This window comes from Ictidomys tridecemlineatus, unplaced genomic scaffold, assembly GCF_052094955.1.
Source record: "Ictidomys tridecemlineatus isolate mIctTri1 unplaced genomic scaffold, mIctTri1.hap1 Scaffold_108, whole genome shotgun sequence".
NCBI lineage: Eukaryota > Metazoa > Chordata > Mammalia > Rodentia > Sciuridae > Ictidomys > Ictidomys tridecemlineatus.
The window spans coordinates 763,933-787,619 of record NW_027521026.1 but is presented as its reverse complement, the minus strand read 5'-3'; the positions used below and the strand labels follow the sequence as shown (position 1 = coordinate 787,619).

General features: G+C 40.6%; 2 pseudogenes; one reads left to right on the top strand and one right to left on the bottom strand.

Moving 5' to 3' along the window:
* Positions 1 to 365: 365 nt before the first annotated feature.
* LOC144372470 (SH3 and PX domain-containing protein 2A pseudogene) lies at positions 366 to 1,785 on the top strand (annotated as a pseudogene).
* Positions 1,786 to 6,279: 4,494 nt separating this feature from the next.
* Positions 6,280 to 23,620, bottom strand: LOC144372469 (uncharacterized; annotated as a pseudogene).
* Between the last annotated feature and the right edge of the window lie 67 nt (positions 23,621 to 23,687).

Genomic DNA, 23,687 nt, shown 5'->3' with positions numbered 1-23,687 from the left:
GCAAAGACCCATATTGCTGAGAGCCATAGCTGAGTGGGAATGATGAGTGGCACTTTTGCCAGTAGGGAGTGGTTGAGAGGTGATTCCAGCAAGCCATTGAGATGTTAATGTTTATGTTAAGCTGTGTATTCAATTGTATATTAGACCCCTGCTGTCTGCCTTGGCCTGGTACTTTGGAGTTCTAAGCCTGCTAGTTTGGAGGTCTTGCTGGGATTCTCAGAGAGTTCCCATTGGTTGGGGAAGTGTGGGAGGAGGGATTTCCAGAGGAGGGTTTTCTGGTTGGGGTGGTGTGTCCCAGGAGAAGGCTGTGTGCTTGGCATTCTTGGGAGTGTGTAGAATAAAAGAGTTCCTGTTTTGAACCTACAATGCTGTGTGGCAGCTTGGTTATTCTGTGCCTAGCCAGACTGCGACACAACCTGAGAAGCTGCAGGAGCATATTGACACAGTCCAAAGTCCTGCCGCCAATACCCCTCAGCAAGCCCAAGGAGAACAAGGAGGCCCCTGTGGGTGCCAACAAGAGCCAGGATTCCCTTCTGAAGCTCAAGTAAGAGGAGCCTGAGTATGACATCCCCACCTTTGGCTTTGACTCTGAACCAGAGCTGAGTGAGGAGCACACAGAGGACAGAGGCTCAGGAGACCATAAGCCTGCCCAGCCCCATAGACCCTCACATGCCTCCTCCCTGCAGTGGCCCACTTCAAGGTGGGTGAGCCTTCAGAAAACTTGGCCCTAGAAGAGTAGACCAGGGATGAGAATGAGGGCTTCTGGCCATATGGAGTGGACACCCTGTCGACCAGAGGCTCCTCTGGGGACAGTGACTCCACAGGGGGCTCCTCATTGTTCCTTGCCAAGAAAAACTCCCCCAAGTGAGGCTCCCCCAAGTCATCATCACTCCTAAAGCTCAAGACAGAAAAGAATGCCAGGCCGAACTGGAGAAGAACCACTCCTTGGCCTCCTTTTCTTCATCCATCACCATCAACACCACCTGCTCCTCATCCTCCTCCTCTTCCTCCTTCTTTTCAAAGAACAGTGGTGGCCTGAAGCCATGCTTTGCCTAGGATGCAGGCATTCGTGGCACTCCCAATGTCAGGGCCAGGGGAAGGACACTGATATGAGGGCTGGGATCACCTCCTGTGTCCAGGCCAAGCCATCTGTCCAGCCTAAGCCCTTTCTGAACTTGCAGAGTCACAGAGTCAAGAGAAGATGGACATCAGCACTTTAGGATGCCAACTGAGACCCACAGGCCAGCTCCAGGAGGAAGGGCCCTAAGGACCCTAGGAATGAGGATTCAGAGCTTACCCCACACATAGCCTCTGAAGGGCCCAATGAAGGGGGACCAGGAGAGGCTCAGCCGACAGCATTATCCTCCCAGCCACTGCTCTCCCATGTATCCCTAAGAAGGAGTAGGAAGGGCCAGCCACCTCCTATGTAACATGTAGCACCTCCCAGAAGATCCAGGACTCAGAGATCAGTTTCCCTGCTGGAGTGGAGGTGCAGGTGCTGGAAAATCAGGAGAGTGGCTACTGGTATGTGAGGTTTGGGGAGCTAGAGGGCTGGGCCCCTTCCCACTACTTGGTACATGATGAGAATGAGCAGCCTAACACCCCTGGAAAAGAGCAGGATGTGTTAAAGAGCAGGCAGAATGAGGCAAGTCAGACAGCCTGGAGAAGATCGAGAGATGGGTGCAGGTGCTCAACACCGTCAACCAGAGGGGAAGGACAACATTAAACCCTACAGATGTGGGACCTGAAAGATGGCCCACCTTCCAGCTATTGCCTGGAAGGTAGGATACATTGAATAGGGAAGGGAATGACCTGGAACCCAGACATGAGAAAGCTGGGACCTATGGTGCACCATGGTTTCTTCATTGATGGACTACATGTCATTTGGGACAGGCCATCTTGGAAACCCCAATTGTGCCTTTGCTACAAATCTGGAAGAGATGTGGTCATAGGGGGGCCTCCAGCATCCTGCTCGTTTGGCTGTTTTGGTGGCTACCATGTTGTCACCAGAGGTAGCCCTTATATTGTCCTTATCCATGTTTGCGGATCATGCTCTTTCTCAGGAATTGCCACCATCCACCATGGCTGGGTGCATATGAAGACCCCACAGTCCCTGGGACTTGGAGTTGTCTCATGAGCTCACATCTCTCCCTGGGCCAGGCCACTGTCTGTGCCTGGGAGTTAAAGAAAACACAGTTCCCAGGTGCCAGCAAGAACTACCTTCTTACTTAGCTGTTATTGCCCTGGCCTTGAGAAGAGAGTTTGCTCTCCTTGGGGTGCTGCATGGAAAATACAATTCTCCAGTTTAGAGGGTAGGGGAAGCCATAATGCTCTGGATCATCATCACAGACTATTTGGGATATTTCTGAGTAAGCAGTTCCTTTGCATGTTTCAGGAAGGGTTTGTTGGTTTGGATTTACAATTCAGGTTTTTGATTTGGGTTTTATTTTAGGGGTTGCTTGGGCTCCCTGGGGGGTCAGCCTCACATGGGAACAGAAGGAGTGTTGGGTGAGCTTTTCTGTTGTTCTCTGTGGAGGGGTGTTTTGTTTTGTATTTGGCTTCCCATTCTCCCCCTCCATGAGCATGTCATTTTGTTTGGTTTCCACTGTGTGGACTTTGCCCTCATGACACTTGCCAAAAGGGATTTGGGGTTGAGTAAGCCCATGTCCCAGTCTTGGCAAAACAGAGAAACTGTTCTTCTGGTTCCTGCCCAACCTTGGTAGGGCAAAAACCCTCCCAGGAGGGAAGAGGTTGTTGTTAGGAGCCAGACCTTAGGAGGTAAGGCAGCATGCAGGATGCTGGGTGGTTGCCATTCTGTGTATGTTCTCCCATGGGGCAGGGCTGAAAGCCTTACAGAGAACTGTGGAGAAGTAGCCATGGCCTCCACCCTGGGTGGAGGGGACCCCAGCTGGGCCTCCTGGAGCAGATACCACCAGCCACTCCTCTGGACTACTAACAATGCCATGGTTGCTCGCAAAGAAGGAGGACCCCTGTGCTTGGAACCAGTCTGGCCTTCCCGGAGGCAGTGTCCCAGTAAAGGGAGAAGCAAGAGAGTGACATTTCCTGCAGGTCTTCTGTCAATTTTGGGTTGTTTTTCCATTGTTGATATCTCAGAGAAACTCTCCGGAAAGAAGCCCAGCCAGCTTCTCCAAGGACTCACCCTATGTTGGGAGTAGATTTCTGCATATGCCTTTGATTTCAGACAGATGAGGCTTTACAGCCACTGAATAAGCTGCCAGAATCACAAGACCAAGGGCTGTTGTTTCCTAAATTGGAGGGAGGCCCTGCCCTCACCTGCTCCTCCCTAGCAGGCCTTCACCCTCTCACCTGACCCTCCAGGATCCCAGAAGCCTTTCCTAGGATCCCAGCACCCTTGTCCCTCACCACACCCTGATCCCGGCATCTGTAGCAAACCTTTGTCAGAGGTCCATGGTGAGATTGTTTTGTTTCCTTTTTTTTGTTTGTGAGTGTGTTTAAAATCAAAATTAGATATTTTCTTCTGCTGGATAGTATTAAATAGAGCAGGATGTTAAGTTAATCTGCCAGATTGCAGTACTAATGGTAGTGGATTAGTGTCTTCATGTTAATATTATTTTTACTTTTTTGAACAATAATGATAAAGAAGTGGTTCATTATTTTTTAATTAATGCACTTTAAGGTGGAATGGAAAGAAACCCAGAGAGCAAAGTTCATTACTTAAAGATGCAGTATATACATTTATTATTTTTATTAATTTTTTAATAATTAATAAAAATTCTTATTTTATTAAATTTTAATATTTTTATTAAAACTTTAATATTTATTAAAATAAAAAGTAATTTATGGTTATTAAAAAAACTATTTGTTGCTACTCAGTTCTAGATACTAGTAGAGCTAAATTCCAATTGATATATGAAAATAGGGCCCTGTATAATAACTTTGATCTGCAATCTGGTATCAGTAATCATAAGGTCTATAAACCACTGCACTGAAGTTTAGTAATTCCTATTTATTCCATGCTGGCCATTATACAAAGTGCTTAATTCCATTTATCTTATTTATTTTTATAACAACTATGTGTTACGAAGTAGGTATTATTAATCCTATAGCCTAACAGGCTGATTTAGTTTAATAATGTGCTCCAAATAGTACTCCCAATGAATTGTTCAGTCAGAATTTGAACCCAGCTAGCTTCCATTTATTTTACTGTCCCAAGATCTAGGGCTAATAATGAGGAATATTAAAAAAGATAAATTAAAATTTTTAATTTTGACTGCTTATTATATGCCAGGTATTTCTAAGCCCATTCCTTAGTAGATCATCAACACCACATGACAATATAGATCCATATAGGAGTCTGTCTTGACAGAGGAAGGCAGGTAGGTCTAGAGCAATGGACTTGCTCAGGGCAGAACTAGAGCAGGAGCTGAACAAGCACCCAGGCAGCTGGTTGCAGAGCCTGCACTCTTCATGGTGCTAGAAGTTCTGCAGGACTGTACAAATGCTCTGGTGGTTACCATCCAACCACCATGGCTCAGCTCCCTTCTATCAATGTGGAAAAGGGACCAGGACAGCAAATCACAGGAGCACTGCATGGGAAACAAGGAAGAGAGATCAGCAGCCCCAGGTGAAGAAGGAGGTCAGATGAGATGATGAACCTGCAAGTGATGCTGGTGTGCACCTATCTTCAAACCACTGCCCAAGGATGTTGGAGAAGGACCAGGTGGCAGGGAAGAGGATTGTGGGCTGTGAACATGGCTAGTGGCAAAACTGTCAGACAAGTATCAAGGTGCACTGTTCCACTATCCCAAGATATACAGTACACAATAAGAAATGTTGATATTAACAAGGTAATGATAAAGTGCACTGAGAATTTATTAGATCAGATACTATCCTAAGTACTTTTCATCTCACTCAACAAACTCCAACAAACTCTTTGTTGATCTACAAGGTTATGCATGTATGAAATCAAAATTGGATATTTAATTAAATGCCATTCAAGTTTGGTTTGTAAAAGTAATTGGCACACACCAGGTACAGTGACAAACATTTGTAATCCCAGTGAAGTAGGGGAATCTCAAGTTCAAGGGCAGCATGGGCAATTTAGGGAGAACTCAAAATAAAAAGGTTTGGGGATGTAGGTCTGTGGTAAATCACCCCTGGGTTCAGTTCATAGTACAGAAAGAAAGAAAGAGAGAGAGGGCGGGGGGCACTTGTCTCTTTTGTCAGGAAACATTAAGTTCTTGCCCTTGAACCAAAGTCCTCTTGAAAAAAAGAATTCAATACATCTCTAGATCTTGCTCAGTTTCAAATTCTTGAACTGCTTTCTGAGTGCAGAAAATATTGTGGCCCAAACAGGCCATGATGTTCTGTAAGCCTCTTGAGCTCATTATGCACATCACTACATTTTGTGTTTTGGAACTTATAAAGACAGTGTGATGATTTAAAGTTCCATTGATTTTTCATTCCCATAATGAGAAACCAGTCTCTTTTAGTTCATCTTCAACAAAATACAGTTGTCAAACTGATAGAATTAGCCAGAAGCTACTTCATTTTCTAGACTGGAGCTAAGTGCTTAAGTATAGATATAGTATTTCTAACCACAATTGTTAAAATAAAATCTTTACCATATAAATTATATGGTTGTAAAAAAAAGCTTGACTTAAAAAAAAGTTGTCCTCTATTAAGCATAGCTTTTGTTTTCCAAATGACAATTGACAGCTTCATTTTCTAATATTTTTTCATATCAGCCAAAGGTTTCCAACTATATTTACATATTCTTGTACTAAGATTTTTGTTTTTGCCAGTTTTTACCAGTGACCATCATCAGGATGCACTTAAAGTTCTTTCTGAATATTATTTTTAGTTGCATTTCATTATTTAGCTTTTTAAATATGTCCATAGTCTTTCAGGACATGAGTTTCAACAAGACAATTATACATTTCCAATAAAATTTAATGCTGAAAATTTGAACATTTTATGTAATGGTGAACAAAATTCAGAACGATGTTGAAGATTAAAAAAAAATCAAAGTAACAGAGCAACAGAGCAGAAATATTTGCAGAGTGATGAACTATTACTGGTTTTAACACAAGTAACATGACTTCTTTAAACCTCACAAATCAAAGACCAGATTAATTGTATTTCTTTTATTGTAAAAAGGATGATTTAGAAAACTTCTAACTTCTAAAAATTTGGTACAATACAGTTTTTATTTTTTTAACAGATAAAGTTTGTTTATAGTCCAAGGAGTATTTATGTTATCACCAAGGCCACTATATACAAACACAAAAGGGGAGCTTTATTTCTTGGTCTCTTCCTCCTTGGACAGAGTCTGTATGATGTCCACCTCCTTGGCCTGGAGCACTCCTCCTAGCACTTGTGTGCTTCCTTGTTCTTATACCTGCAGGTCTCAGCCTGGTCAGCCAGAAGCTTCTTGTCAGCCTTATCTGCCTTCAGCTTGTGGATATCCTCCATGAGGATCCACTTGTTTTTGTACTCATTGCCCTTTACCTTCAGGTAGAGGCTGTGATATATGTGGTGGTCAATGTTAGATTCATGGTATCTCTGAGCAGCCTACACAGAATCTGCATCCTCTGCATGAAGGTGACCTTCTCCTGCATTGGAGCATTAGCTGTACTCTTCTGCTTAACTATGCCCACATGTCTGTGCCTCTGGGGAGCCAAGGTATTTTTCTGACATGCAGCCCCATAATGGATAGTCACTGTTTTGTGGATGATCAGCCATTTTTGATCAGCTTCCAGATCTGATCCAGATGTGATAGTTGGCCTTGGACATTACATTGGTCTCACTGGGATCCAACCAGATCTTCTTTTAGCCACAGCAGAGGACACTGGAGGCAAACCTCTTCTGAAGCCTCAGCTTCCTTCTGGCTGCAGCTGTAGCTGTGAAAGGAAAGAGCCCAATATAGTTTGAAGCTTTTCATAATATGTATAAGATTTAAACATTAAATACTTGTAACATATTACATGAATATAACATACCAATATATTCACACAATCATCTTCATTTGTTAACAGTTCACACACACACATATATATTTAATAAAGGTAACACAAAACTCACAGGCTATATCTGGCCTGCCACTTATTTTTGTTTGTTTGTTTGTTTGTTCCAATAGGGGATACTGGTGATTAAACTTTGGGGCACTGAGCCACATCCGCAGCCCTATTTTGTATTTTATTTAGAGACAGTGTCTCAGTGAGTTGCTTAGCACCTTGCTTTTGCTGAAGCTGGCTTTGAGAATCATGAGGTCTTCCAGCCTTAGCATCACAAGCCAATATAAACAATATTGTATGGTAACACAATCACACTAATTTATTTTATAAGTTGTCTGTAATCGCTTTCTTGCTACAACACCAGAGTTGAGTAGTTGGGACAGAGAACTACCAGTCTGAAAATTCTAAAGGATTTACTATCCTGTTACCAAAAAAAAAAAAAAGTGTGCTGACCCATGGGCTTCATGAATGTGTCATATTGTAAGCTAAATATTTCACTTGCTATTCCAATAAGTGTCCTTTTTATGTTTGGAATTTTCCTCTTCTAGAATTTGACTAATTTGTTTAAAATAGAATACAATATGAAAAAAGCCTAAATTTCTATATCAGTATGTGCATATTATATTCACTAGTACTGAATATTGCTTTGCATGATCATTTTATAGCTGATTATATATATATATATATATATATATATATATATATATATATATATATATGCTGAGGGCCATTACCAAGTAGGAATGACACATCAAAATTTCCTTGCCAAGCGTACCCCATGCTGCTTAGAGGACATTTGATGGAACATTGCATACATGCTTTAATAAGGTGACCTTGCTCAAGGACCAAGGCAGATCCGGGTTTAGAGCTGATCAGGTTTGAGGAAGTAACTGGTTCCTTGAGTTTAAGGCGTTGCCAGTTTAAGATAATGGGTTTTAGGGAAGTTAGAGGTTGAAGATTATTGCTGGGATTAGGGTGTTCCTGCTGCTTGTTCCCGTGAGTTCTCGTGAGATTAAAATGGGATTTGGAGATAGCCTCGTGGAGTAAGTTTGTGCGGGCAGATGGCAGAACGGGTTTGCCCCTGGACCTGTGTGGAGGCGGTGTGAGAGCGGGAATAAAGTATTGCTGTTTGAACCTACAAAGGTGTGTGGTGGCTTGTGATTCTGGTGCCAAGCCGAGACCTTGGCATACATATATAATTTTTTTTAAAATGTGTATTTTTTTGTAAACAATCTATTTTAAGGACTCATGTCTCATCTGAATTTGTGGTCACTTAGACTTTATTCAAGGCCAAGAGGCATACACTTTTCAACATTATGAATCACACCTCCCTTGGCTTTGAGCTAAAATGTATTTTATAGGAAGTTGTATTACAGTTCTCAACATCATTAAAAACTACAGGGATATAAATAGCTCTTTTCTCTGCCCCAAGGCCTTGGATCCCCCCCCCCACATTGTGTGAAGTATAAAAAGAGTCACATTATTTATAGAAACCTGAAGAGAAAATAATGGTAGCTGACATTTGTTGAGCTTCCATGGTACTTCCATGTACATTTTCTCATTTCATCTACACAAGCACCTTAAGAAGGAGGGTGGTGTATTATTGCTGCTTTACAAATATGAAAATGAAGGCTTAATTAATATACTGGCTCAAGATCACACAACCTATAACTGACAGAGCTGGAGCTCACACATAGAATTGTTAGATTATCAAGGAAAGGCTCTTAACCACTATTAAATAATAGGGGTGAGTATTTATACACTTTGAAATACCTTCACACAAGGTGACATGTTAATTATCTTGATTTAATTATTTGTAAAAGCATTAACATCACTTTACACCCCATCATGCATATAATAATAAATTTAATTTAAGTATAACTTATTATAACAGTTTCTAAATAAAAAATACTTTCACCTGCCTTTAAACATGGTAAGATAACCAGGCTCAAGAATATAACAGAGTTTCCTGGTAAACTAATATCTTCATTTCCTTCACTGGCAGACCTCAGTGGGAATGTCATTTTTTTTTTTTTTTTTGCTGCCATTCCTCTCTTGTTGCCTAGTCTCTCCTCCATTCCCCACACACCTGTATACCTTGGAGTGAGTTGAGAAATCATGCCTTTGTGGGGTCTCTGGCTTCTCACTCTATTTATAATCCTCAGCCTGTAGACATGTCTCAGTTTCTATCTATCTATCTGTGTTTATTTATTTATTTATTTTTATTGGTCGTTCAAAACATTACAAAGATTGCAGAATCACTAGCTCTGAGACCCAGCAGCATTTTCATCCCCCCGCCCCGGGCCAGGGTGGAGTGGAGTGGGTTAAGGCGGGGTGAAGAGGTTGGGGCAGGCAAGGGACTGGAGCATCCTCATTGGCTGGCGGTTAGTGTCCGACCTGAGTCCGGAACCCGCGTCCCCATTCACTGTCTTCACCCCTCATCCCAATCCAATCTCCCACCCCCCACCCCCGCCACCCGGGCCCTACTTACCTCCTGTCTCCTCGCCTGTCCCCTTTCCTTCCCAGCACCGTCACCCTTGGGGCTGGCAGGGGCTGCTCTCTGATACGCGAGAGAAGTCCCGAGGCAGGAGAGGGAGGTTGGAACTTAACTCCGCACTCGTGATAGGGAGCCAGGGGGAGGCAGAAAGAGATAGGGGGAAGGGCGGAGAGGCGAGGAGAGCATAGAGGAGGCAGGAGAGAAGTGAGGCGAGAGAAAGAGAGAGAGAGAGATCCCTGCGGATCCTGAGCCAGAGGGCGGGCAGAGGGAGGGGAAGGAGTCGCCAGAGCCGTCAGGGAGCAGAGGCAGCGGCTCCGTGGCGGCGGCAGTGACAGCCCGGCGGCCGCCTAGCTGCCCGCTGGGAGCTCCGCGCTTCGCGGGTCCTTGCCCCTGGCAGCTGCTCCCTGGCCGAGCGGAGCCGGGGCACCCGGACACAGTCTTCTCTTCCTCTGGTAAACCTGACCTCCTCGCAGCTCGGGGGCGGCTCCGGGGCTGCGAGATAGACAGGGCTCCGAGGTCCTGCCGGGCAGCTCGGGAGGAGGCGGAGGCACGCTCCGGCGAGGGGGTGGGAGGACGGGCATCCTGGTAGCCCCTTCCCTCTTTCCGCCGGAGTTGAATCTGTGCTGGCCATGTCCAGGTGCTGGGCTTCCGGACCGATATCGACTCCCCATTCCCGCCCTCGGCCGCCTTTTCTTGCTGCCCAAAGTGGAGACGGAAGCCCTGGGACTGGCTCGATCCCTTGGGGAACAGGGGCAGATGAGGAAAACATGCAAGGCAGGGAGGCGCGGCGTAGCTCCAGGGCTCCGGTGGCTTCTCCACCCTCAGGCTACGTTTGTGGGCTTCAGCCTCCCGCCCGGCCCTGGAGCAGCGGGGCTAGGGACCCTGTAGCCACAGGCTGCGGGGCGGCGCGCAGGCAGCAGGATCCCCCCTCAGGTGCAGACATAAAAGCTTATGGCTCTTGAACAACGCGGGCAGAGCTTTGCCAATGGATGTCTAATTGGACGCTTCTGATTAAGAGGATTCGAGCTCTAAGGTAACTCGAGCGGCGGGCATCTGGAGGCTGAGGGTACTTTAGAATAATAAGATCGTTCTGAGAAATGGAATGTGTCATTGGACATTCTAGCAGATTCTCGTTGCGGTGTGCTTTGATAATCCATCTGGAGGGAGAAGACTGCAGAAAGAGAAGGCGATCGCGGAAAAGCTGTGCAAGTGGTGTCTGTGAGCACCCCCTGCCAAGCCCAGGCTGACCCCAAGGGCGGCTTGGGTTTGGACAACTTCAAAACCTTTGGCAGAACTTAAGAAAATCAAAGTTACACCATCCTTCCCTGGTAGGGTAATACCGAGCTGAGGGGAGTATGGTTTGTTGCTTGCCCCCTCATCCATTCAAGAGCTGAGATTATACATATCCCATTTATTTTTCGAGCTCTTGATTGCTAACAATAACAGAAAAAAAAAAGACATGTCTCAGTTTCTGAGTCTAGTAAACAAGAAAAGGAGCTGCTGTCTCTCCTGCACAAATCACTGGTCTGGAAGGTGACCTACTGCAAATCGCAGAGAGAGCTGACCCACTGGAAGGGGCAACAGGGTTGAGTTCCCCTGGGTCCCCTACCCTTCAAAGTCTTCATGGCTGGTAGACTGAGTGTAGTGGGTAGTGAGACTCTCTGAGGGTTGAAATCTCTAGTCATCTGGCTTTGACACTTAAATACTCAGTTACAAATCTGTAAGAACATTTGAAAATGCTTCTTACAGGGCATATATATATCTCAAAATTTATAAATACAGAGAGAGACAAGGTGTGTTTACTGTGGTGATTTTTCAGTCTAGAAATTAGTTTATTCATTTATTTACTTCATAAAAGGTACTGCGGCATTTATTAGGCCCAGCCAGGCTCGTGCTCTTTTCTTTGCCCCAAGGCCTTTGGTCCCCCCAACCTCATTGTGTGAAATATAAAAGAATCATATTATTTATATAAACCTAAAGAGAAAATAATGGTAGCTGACATTTGTTGAGCTTTCATGGTACTGTCAATTCTGCAGTTTATTCCAGGAATGCCTGAGTGGTCCTGTCACATAAAACCTGATACTGTCACTTGATCTGGGGACTGAGAGGGATGGCAACCTTCATCATTCTTCAACCTTCATCATTTTCATTGGGTAAACAACACAGTGATGCCCAGATGTAGATCAACACAACAAGAATGTGGCTGTCGCTGCTGTTTATTATTTAACCCTGCACTAGAAATATCACCTGACACATTGAAACCAAGGCCACAGGTTTGATCCCTTGCACCAAAAAATTAAAATCTAAAAATAAATCAAAAATAGACCAGAAAGGATGTAAAAACCTTGGAAGAAAGAGATCAAATAAATATCACTATGAAATATAATTGCAAATGTAAACACCCAAACTACAAACAACAAAAGAATCTGGGGAGCTGCTGGCAAATACCAAAATGATCCTAAGTTAACAGGCAGCACCTAAGAGCTGCCTTGAATCATTGTCACTGAGCCACCTGTTGAGAATTGTCTCAGGTGAAGGCTAACCACAGGATCCTTTCGACCATCTGATTTCAAAATGTTTATCCTACCAATTCTGAAAATTCTCTTCCAGACCATGTCCTTAAATTACCCAGATGAATCTTCCTGAAGTGATACAAAGAATATACAAAGCTGATTAAGCACTTTCCTAAGCAGCCGATTTAAAAAACAAAACAAAACAAAACAAAACAACAAAAAACAAACAAACAAACAAACAAAAAATCCCAAATCCCTCAACAGAGTTTTTGGCATATTTACCATCTGAGGACCACCAGCTGCACTCAGTTTGTCCCCTATGCTGAAATAGAGGTAGTCCTGGGACTTTTCGACCAAGATGAATCAGGGTTTCTGAGCATGATCAAAAGATAAAAAAAAAAAAAAGCAATTTCCAGAGAAAGTTTATCATAGACCTTTCAATAATCATTGTCCCTGGGTCTCCTACAGTAATACTTGAAATCAAATGGTTCTGACCCAGTGAGAGGCCAGGATTAAAGAAATATGATTAGAATTGAATTGAGTCCACCAGAACTACTGCCAAGAGAAATGCATTCCACAGAGTGCTCCTCAGAGAACCTCTCCTTACCAGACTGTAAATCTTTGACTTCTTTTCACTTGATATGTGACCACTTGGAATTCATTTAAATATGACTGTGAATATATGCTTATACATGTTCAGAGCATATTACTTATACTTCAATTTTTGCTGGACAACATATGCAGTCTTATGTAGGACTTTGTTATTCACAACTCTGGGATAAGAATGAAATGTTGTATAGCTTTAAAATAAATTGCATGCATTCTAGATAATTTCTTTGTATAATTTTATATGGTTTTAAATACATCACAATAATGAAAGAGTTAAAACATTACCTTTCAAAGTAGAACTAGCTGAAGCCCTTATTTACAACTTTAAAATATGAACAGCAGAATCTTTTCTCCTATCAACCAGATGCAATAAAACCAAGATGCCTTTTCTCATCCCTGACAATTTATGTTTATTTTTTCATCTTTGCATTTGTTTCTCATGCCATCCTTGATGTTATCTATGGCTATTGTGTTTGGTCTAGAACCTTCTCTTACTACATGTCCTCATGCAGATGTGTTTGCATTAAGATTATCTATTTGAGTCTGAAACTCTGAAGTGGAGGACTCTATAGGATTGAACTCAGTTGTTTTTCAACTTGACTCTCATTTTGAACACCTGAGAGACTTTACAAATTCAGCCTGGGTGCTAATCCCAAGACTCTCATTCCATAAGTGTGAGGTGAGGCCCATACTCAGTATTTCTTGCAAGCCGGTCCACACACGTGTGTCTACCGGAGGGGGGGGGGGCCTGCACTTCCCCCGGAACACCCTCCTACCATCCTTCCCCAACCAATGGGAACTCTCCGGGAGTCCAATTTCCATATGAATGTAATACTTTTGCTGTGGCTCCTAGCACTAGAGATTGTCACAAACTCCACCAAGAGATTTGGTATAGCAGCAGGGGGATTAGTGAAGTAATTTGGTGGAAGTGTACTGTTTGATTCCAAAATGCACACCAATAGGAAAACTATCAGTTGTTGGGAAACCTGTCCTCCTTTTATGAAGGCTTCTTAAGAAAACATAGAAAAAACATCTATATTTAGAAATATGAACTGCCCTTAAAATGTTTCTTTTCTTTCAGAGACAAATAATCAACATGCATGTGGCCACATTTGCTATCCTATTTTTTAAACTAGACTAGTATGCAAAATGTCAATCAGCTCTGACCCAGGGTGTAGAAGCTTCCATCAAGGGCCATATTCTTGCTGTGTGGGCCATGGTCTGCACTGCCAGGACACAACCTACCTTATTCTCTGGCCCCAAATTCATGCACACATACAAGAAGGGTCCACAATCATGTCACGATCATTCCACAAACATCCCCCTTCCTCCTACGGCCTCCTGTGTAAAAGACTGTAGTAATACAGTGAGTACAGGCCTAAGTACCAGAAAAGAAAATTTATAGAATTAATCCTCAGAACGGACAACTCACCCTTGGAAAATGTTGCATAATGTAAAAAAGAAAACTACAGCATGATGCAATATAGAGGGAATGGAGCCTCAGTTTCTTTGTATATAAAATGAGCTTGGTATTAATACCTAGTTTGGAAGAGTCAGGAAACTATATTGAGAAATATAATTAAACATGCTCAACTCAGCAGTTTCTGGCACATTGATAGCAGAAACTATAAATAGTTTCCTCTTCTTCATATGAAGATTCTGTCACTCTCTGAGCAGTGGAGGCAGATTAGAGTTGATTCATCCAGGTATTTAATCACAAGTTTCTCCAGTGACAACTGCCCTCCACTCAGTCTCTATGTTCACTGCATCAATTAATGAGCTTTCTCTGGGAGAAGCTGCCAACATGGAGATTGTTCCTTCAGAATTCTAGGCTTAGGCTTAAACACTATCCACACTCAGCTTGCAGAACAAGACCTCCCAACACTAAGCCATGTGCTGGCTTTGAAAATAGGAGGTCATCTTACTGGTGGAGCTGTCCCGCAACTTGTTTCGCTATGTTCTAAGTATTCTTTGTAGAGTTGCCAAGACCTGCAAGGGTTCAGAACTAGGAAATACATATTGGCTTCTATAATCACTAACACCCAGGAAGAAGAGACAAATAAAGAGGCCTGACCCCATTCAGGACCCATTCCAGATATTTTTTTAAAAGCCAGTTGCCCACAATACAGGTCACACCGGTTGAACAAGCTGTGATTGTAGCCTATTAAGATCCACAGAGAAACTAAATAGTAACAGATAAGTAATCTAAAAGAGCTTAAAAATTCTGTTCTGAATAGAAAAGAATCCCATGTAGGGGCAAGATGGCATGAGAAATTGTAGGTTAATGGCCTTTCACTTTAGAATATAATGAAACACTTATAGTCCCAGCCTGGAATAAAATATACTTTAGGACACTAATGCATATGATAACAGTTTATAAATAAGTTGTGTTAGCACTGATTGAAAAAAATTGCCTTGTTTTAATATGATGTTGTAATTAATATATGATTGGCTTGCTGCCTGTTTCTTGCCTAATTTGGCAGCAAATAATTTTTTTTTCAGTGACAGTAGTTGGGAATGAACCTAAACTACTTTTACTAATATTCTTCTTGTTGGATGAACATCTATTAGAAAAACAGATCACAAGTTGGATAAATCTGTGCCCTCTTAGGTAACAAATATTGTCATTTCTGACTCAAAATTCTCCCCTAAAAATGTTTCCAATGTATAAAACATTTTTCTAAATTAAAACCCTAAATAAACACTTTACCTTCAATTGCTATTAGTTGATTTAAAAGGCACTAATTTGGGAGGTCACATTGCTGGTCACATGCATTATTGGTCTTTACCAGCTTTGCCTAGCTCACACCTTGATGGGTTATGATAATGATTACCTGGGCTACTCTTCAGGGACCTAAAGGCTACTTTTCCTGATTACACTACTGAGTCTTCACTTGGGCCTACAGATATCTAATCAGTAACTGGAATAGGATGAAAAGTCTGAAAATCTCAGTCTTTATTCTGTGTCTGTCTCCTTTGTTACCTTAACCTTTTGCCAGACTCTACCAAGTTCTGCATCTAGACACGTGGATCATTTTGAAAATGTTTTGCCTAAAATTAATATAGAGTTAACATGACTCAGACTGCACAGGGTTCTGTGTCTGTCTCTCTCTCACTCCTCCCTCAATTACCAGCCATGATGAACACAAAAAACAAACCATGAAGGACTGAAAGAAGGTGGCATAGGAATTCCTGCAAGCTCTCTGCCAATTCCCAGAGAAGACTTGATTATTCCTCTCCTTCCCTTCATTATCCTATCCATCTCTCTCATCACTCCTGTCCTGTATCTGTAACTCACCAATTTCCTGCTGACTGGTAAGCAAGGCTCCCTCTTCTTTCTTCCACCACTCAGTAAAGTCTTTCTTTCTCCCCAGCACTCAGCCCTCAGACATTGAGTTTCCTGTGGGATGATCTTCTGATCTGAAGTTGTTGGTAACACAATTTCCCCTTCCATCTGTTCTATACCACTGGGTACATGCTGTACTCTTGGAGAATACCACTGCAGCTGGGAGCACAGCTGTAGCTACAATGCCCTTACCCCCCCAGCTGCCCCCCACCACACACACACACATACACACGCACACACACACACACACACACACACACACACACACACTGTTCAGTCTAGTCAGATCTCCTTCCTCCGGGTAGCTGTGTGTAGTTCCATTCTAGCACTACACCTATAAAAACATAAGTATGTTCACATGACCCTCTTCATCCTAGTCCTAAGTAGGCATGCATGACTCACTTGGTGTTTCCTGAACGCATACTCTTTTGGGCATTGGATTAGAACCTAACTGCATATGGAGGAAACAGAAATTCACAATCGTCTCTGCCTTTAAGTGTTTCAATTTAGAGAAACAGCATTGTACAAACCACTTCAATTTGGCACAATGACATTAGCTTTCCATCATGTTAAAAGAAAAGAGTGCCTTGAAAGCAAATGGAAGTAGCAGCTAATTGGTTGGAAAATGATGGGAAAGATCATGGAGGTGGCTTTTCTTTGCCTGGGAATTAAAGGAAAGACTGCCAGAAAGTCTTCCTATGTATATTCAGACATAAATTAAAATACATCCTTTCAATGTATGATCCCATGAAAAAAAACAAATCCATCATTCCTGAACAGCAAATAGCATTATCTCTTCAGAAAAAAAAAACACAAAAAGCAAACATTATAAATCTTGGATTGAGAAGAGAGGAAGGAAGGAAAGGAAGGAAGAACTGCAAGATGAAAGAGAATTTAACACACATGGTAGAAGGTGAACAGAAGAATATCACTATCAAACAGCATTCACACAAATCTTGTCTCCATTTTACGGGCTAAGTGCCTACTGAAACAGTCATATCTTTATATCACCCAGATGTTTTAAAAACTCTTTCAAGTAAATGACTAACAACAGGTAATTAAACTCTAGCTTTCCTTTTCTATACTGAATGAAAGAGATTAAGTCTGCATAGAGATGGAGGCTGTAGGTTCAAGCAAAAAGCCAACAGCTTAATCAGCTGCCCATTTTTCTCATACAAAGCTCATTTGCATGGCTTAAAATGCTCTGGCTTCTTTAATAGTAGCATAGTACTTGGTCCTCAAAGAAAGCCTTTAAAATCAAAAGATGTTTCAGGCATGACAGTTTTAGTTAAAAAGATATTTTATTAATTTAGCATGGTGTAGGATGAAGATGTCCTTATAGTTTATCAACTATAAATGACTCAAGGCTTGAAGAAAATTAGAATTTCTCATTGTCTCTCTCTTGCCAGATATCAGCCAGGATGCTCACTCTGTAAGGACAACTTTATGAGTTAGGGGCTTTTGTGATCCAGGCTTCAATCTAAAGAAATCTCAATACCTTGGGCTCATCCTGACTCAATGAGGACAGCTTTCCACAGAATAGGCTCTAACACTCAGAAGCTGCTAGAGAAATTCCTTCTGGTTTTGTAGTTCCATTTCAGTGCAGAGTCCTGGGGAAAACTAGAGCAGGGCAAAGGTCATAAGGAGCTGGATACATGATGGGAACCACCTGGGGGTCCTGAAGAGACAAAGATTTTCACCATTTCAGGTCAACATTGTGTTTCCCACTTCCCCTAATAAAATGGCAGTGTTGAAATGACAACAGCTACAACTCATGAGGATGTGCTATGCACCAGGCATTGTACCAAGTGCTAAACCTAATTTATCATTCACAACCACTCTGTGAAATAAATTTTATTACCATTAACCTCATTTCAATATTTTTATTAGTTATACATAGAAGTGGAGTTCAACATTTTATAAATACATATAATATTTTTTCCATTTAAATCCCCTGTACCTCTTTTTTCCCTCCCACCTTCACTCTCTGGATCACCTTTCTCTATTCTATTGATCTCCCTTCTATTCATTTACTGTTTTTATAATTGAGGCATTATATATAAAAAAGCAGAATTGATAGTGATTTATTCATAAATGCACTTAGCACAATTTGGTCAATTTCATTCTGCAGTTCTTTCCCCTTCCCATTCCTCCTCCCTTCCCTAGATTCATTTCCTTTACCCCATAATTCTCCCTTCTATTTTTATGAGATCTTCTTTCATTTTTAATTCCTAATTTCTTTCTAGCTTCCACACATGAAGGAAAACATTCAACCTCTGACTCTCTGAGTCTGGCTTATTTCACTAAGCATCAACTAACATTATATTTTTTGGTGGATAAGGAAAATTAGGCCCCCAAAGTCAGAACTATTTGCAGAAAGCTACATGGATAAGGGATAATGGTGCTAGAATTGAAATCCAGCTTAAAATGAAGTAGATGACTTACCTATCATGTCATAACCTATGATTACTCTTCAAACAAACTCAGGTTAATGGAGAACAGAGAAATATGATGACCTGATTTATTTCTTGGGCACAAGAAAAAATGAGTCCCTATTTATTGGTAAGATTAGGGGTCATCCTTCACCTATTCCAGAACTTATCCACACATTTCCCATGGGCCAGATTTCTTTCTGTCAGAGGAAATGGCATATTTTAAAATCAAATTATTTTGTATATAGGGGAATGTGTGTAGGAGGTAGAATCTATCAAGAGAGGCATCCTATTCAGCTTTGGAGATGAAGATAGGATAAAAACAACACAGCAGGGAAGAAATCCAGATTTCTTGTTCTTGACAGAGATGTCAGAATAATGAAGGGAGAATGTCTCTAGGTATTTTTTCTATTTCTTTCTGGGAGGAAAATAGATTCTTTAGGGATAAAAGTCAAGCTGCATCAACTTTAAATGCAGAAAAAATATTTATTTATTCCTAACTCATTTAGTAGCCTTCACTATGGATTGGAATAGTAAAATGACAATAATAGTGTTATTGTAGTTGAAAACCAGGGGCCCTACTTGGGAGGGACCAAGAAACAAGTTCTGGCAAAGTTCCCCCCCAAAAAGAAACAAAAGTAGAAAGAAGAATGATGATAAAAATAAAGGGATTTTTTAATATTTATTTTTTACTTGTACACAATATATTTTGTTTACTTATTTTTATGTGGTGCTGAGGATTGAACCCAGGGACTTCCCTGTGAGACCACTCACCTGAGTGGTCTACTGCTGAGCCACAACCTCAGCCAAATAAAGGAATTTTAATCAATATGACCAGATTAGGAAGACAAGTGAGATGAAGCATCTCTGCCCTGTATTCAGGATACTGACATGTTCCAGACTTCCAGATTATATACATAAGGGGACCAGAAATATGCATACTGAATCCATTTTGATCAGAGTGGTCTGGTTGATCATTATCTCAGTCAGACAGGTTCTTTCCTTAAATAAAGCTGCTGTTGACTGAGGGATAATTTCCTCTCATTACAAGACATTTAGGATTAGACATAATGTTCCTGGAATGCAAGGTGAATCAGAGCGAAAGAGACAGATATGTCAATATTTTAACCTGTTGGACATTTGTAATCCCAAGGAAAGAGTCAATACTTTTAACAAAGGCAGCCTCTAAATTCTTGTTACACTAGCACTTATTTGGGTTTTACAATGTTATACAGTGCTTTAGTGTTTATTATCCTCACAATACAACTAAGTGAAAAAGTAGGATGGAGATTATTAACCTCATTCTCTGGTGAGAAAACTAATTTTTAAAAAGTGAGAAGAAAGAACTATTAACTTAGTCACACCTGATTGATAATTAAAAGTATACAGTTCCAAATGTCTCTTTGTTGAAATTCAGGAACTAGTTCAAATGCAGAGTAAAGTTCTCAGAGGGCAGGTTAGTGAAGTCCTCAACACTGATACTACTTTGTTTGCACCATTTGCTGTTCTTATTGCTTTAGAATAAGAGGTAGGTATATGTCTGTGCATCAGAGTGCATCAACTGATTCTCAAAGACATTTCTCATACATAGCCATATTTTAGATGGAACTGAACTTAAATAGTAAGTGCCAACAGAATAAGTATATAATAGCTTTATTTGTGCTTCCAACTAAGAAAACACTAAATACATGTGTTCTATTTTTCTTGCCCATTGTGCTAGAAAATCTAAACAAATCAAAATCAAGGAAAGAAAACTACAGACCAGTAATCCTGATAAACCCAGATGCAAAAATCTTTAATGAATTATTAGCAAATTATATTCAATAATGTATTAAGAAGATTGTATATCATGAGCAAGTTGGTTTTATTTCTAGGTTTCAAGAATGGTTTAACATACATGAATCATTAAATGGAATTCACCCCTGAATTGAGGGGGAAGAAAACCCTTAATCATCTCAGTAGATTAAGAGGAAGTCATTAAAAAAAAACTCCAGCAGTCATTCATGATAGAAACACTGAGGAAATTAGAAATTAAAGAAACTTGTCTCAACATAATAAAGGCTATCTATGAGAAAGCCAAAGCCAACATCATAGTAAATGGGTATTTACTTGAAAGTATTTTCTTTAAATTCTGAAACAACAGAGAGTGTCCCTCTCACCACTCCTATTCAGTATAGTACTAGAGATTCTAGCCAAGAATTAGGCAAGGAAAAAATAAAAGGGATAAAAATAGTAAAAACAACATCAAGTCATCACTGTTTACAGAGAATATATCCTACACTTAGAAGATCCAAAAGACTCCACCAGAAGATTGCTAGATCTAATAAACAAATTTATCAAAGTAGCAGATTATAAAATCATCATATGAAAATCAAGAGCTTTCCTATATACCAATAATGACTCTGCTTAGGAAAAAAACATAAAAATTATCCCATTCACATCACCTAAAACAAAAATAAACAAAAAAGGAATAAAACAATAAAAGAGGCAAAAACCTCTACAATGAAGACTATATAAAACTGAAGAAGTTACAAAGACAGAAGACTATGAAAAGCCTCCTATGTTCATGGATAGGAAGAATTAAAACTGTTAAAATGGCCATACTACCAACATCAATACATAGATACAGTGAAATATCCAACAAAATGTCAATGACATTCTTCATAGAACTAGATACAATAGTCTTAAAATTCATCTGGAAGAGTAAAAGACCAGAACAGTCAGAGGAATTCTAAGTAAAATACAAACAAACAAACAAACAAATAAGCAAGTAATGCTGGAGGTATCATAATACCTGACGACTTCAATTTATACTGCAGAGTGATAGTAACAGCAATTGCATGTCACCAGCATTAAAAAAAAAAGACAGACATATAGAAGACAAGGAAACAAATCCACACATCTATAGTCATCTGATCCTTGACAAAGATGCCCAAAAACCTATACTAGAAAAGAGATAGAAGTTTTAACAAATATTGATGGGAAAACTGATTATCCATAAGTAGGATGATGAGACTAGATACTTATCTCTTACCCTAAGCAGATGTCAACACAAAATGGATTAAAGATCTAGGGATTAGACCAGAAACTGTGCAATTCCTAGAAGGAAATGTAGGGTCAACACTCCAAGATATAGGTGCAGGAAAAAATTTTCTCAATAGGACACTTAAAGCTCAGTAAAAATACCAAGAATTAATAAAGTGGAGAAACCATCAAATTAAACTGTTTCTGCACAGCAAAGAAAACAATTAAGGACGAGAAGAAAGAATCTATAGAATTTGAGACAATCTTTGCCACTACTCTTCTGATGAAGAATTAACATCCAGAAAATGTAAAAAACTCAAAAACTTAATACCAAAAATTACCCAATCAATAAATGGGCAAATGATCTAAACAAATACTTTTTGAAAGGAAAAAATACAAATGACCAAAAAAATGAAAAAAAGTTCAAAATATTTAGCAACTAGGGAAATGTAAATCATATCTACACTAAGAGTTAATCTCTAGCTGGAGGGGCAACTATAAAGAATATAAACAATAATAAACACTGGAGAGGGTGTGGAGAATAACAAACACTTCTACTCTATTTGTGGCATTGTAAATTAATATGAACACTATAGAAATTAGTATGGAGGTTCCTCAAAAGAGTAGTAATGGAATCTCCATTTGATCGAGCTTTCCCACTCCTCAGTCTTCATCCCAAAGCATTAGAGTTTTCATAGTATAATGACACATACATAACTATAGTTTTAGCCTCACAATTCATAAGAGCCACATTATGAAGACTGTAGAGATGTGCATCAATTAATACATGGATAAAGAAATGTGCATATGTACACAGTGCATGTTTATTTTGGCACAAAGAAGATAGGATTATGACACTGCAGGGAAATGAATGAAATTCAAGAACATTTTCTTAAGAAAAATAAGCCAAACTCAAAGACAGACAAGCATCACATATTTCTCTCATAAGTGGAAGCTAGGGAGAAAAAAGGAAAAAGGGTAGAAGGTGGATTTCATGAAAATGAAGAGAGACCAGTAGAGCAGATGAAAGGGAGAAAGGAGGAAATGGAAAAGGGAAATTGTAGTGAATGATATTGGTCAAATTATGCTGTTATATGATTGGCATGTACAAATATGAAACAAGATAACCAACCATTATGTATAAGTATGATGTACCAATAAAACACATAAAAAATCTAATTAGAGAGATATCACTCAGGGACCACAGAAAGGTGGTTCCTCCTGAGCAGAAGAGTCAATCATCATAAGGCATTAACAGTGTTCAGTCATTTATAAATGTAACAGAATACTTGGGAAAATTGACCTGCAGAGCCAAGCTCACTTAGGACACACAGATACCCTGAGTTATGTGTTGCTCTCATTATAATAAACTTCATATTATTATCTATAAAAAGAAAATAATGATATTAGCACCATATAAGATTTTACAAAGACTAAATGGGATAATGCAGAAAAAAGAATAAAGCAGGTTCTACCATTTTATAAAATCTCAAAATTGGTAGCTATCACAAGTAGCAGCAAAAATAGCAGTATAAGTAGTAGGGAAAAGATGCCAAATGGATATGGTTAAATGAGACTCAAGAATGGGGATGGGAGAGAGCATGTCAAGGAACACATCAGACCTGAAAGGATCACTTGAAACCCAATAGACTAGTCAGTAGGAGATCTACCACCAAGGGGAGCAGATAAAGGAAGAACTTGAAACAGAGATTTAAGAACCAGAGTGAGGAGCAAATTCACAGCTTACATGCAAGAATGAGACCCCTCTATTATTTAGGTCTCCAACACCAGGCTGTAGACAGTGTGGTGTAGACAACAGGACCACATTGCTATCCACTCTCTCCTAACTCATCCCCAGCTGATTGGCCCAAGGGGAACATCTAAATAGGAACTGTCCATCTAGGGACCAGCTGGTTTTCCACTCAAAATACAGAACACTTCCTTTCTATTGGGAATTCGAAGAGAGTAAAGATGCTAACTCCCAGTAGAAAAGAAGTGTTCAAATATCAATAATTAGACTTATGAGAAATAATACGTAGCCAAAGAAAGGAGGGATTTCAACATTACCCCCACAACAGTCCTACTGCGTTGGCCTTGGAGCCTGACAAGGACTCCTGAAGCAGAGACGGCTCCTGCAGCAGTGGTGTTGGTAGCTCCTGTGACAGCGTTAGCTGGGACCCCAGATTGGCGTTGGTAGCCATGGTGTCTCCGGTTCCTGTGGTGGATCCTGGGGCATGGGCCTTAGTGACTCCTGCAGCAGCAGTGCTC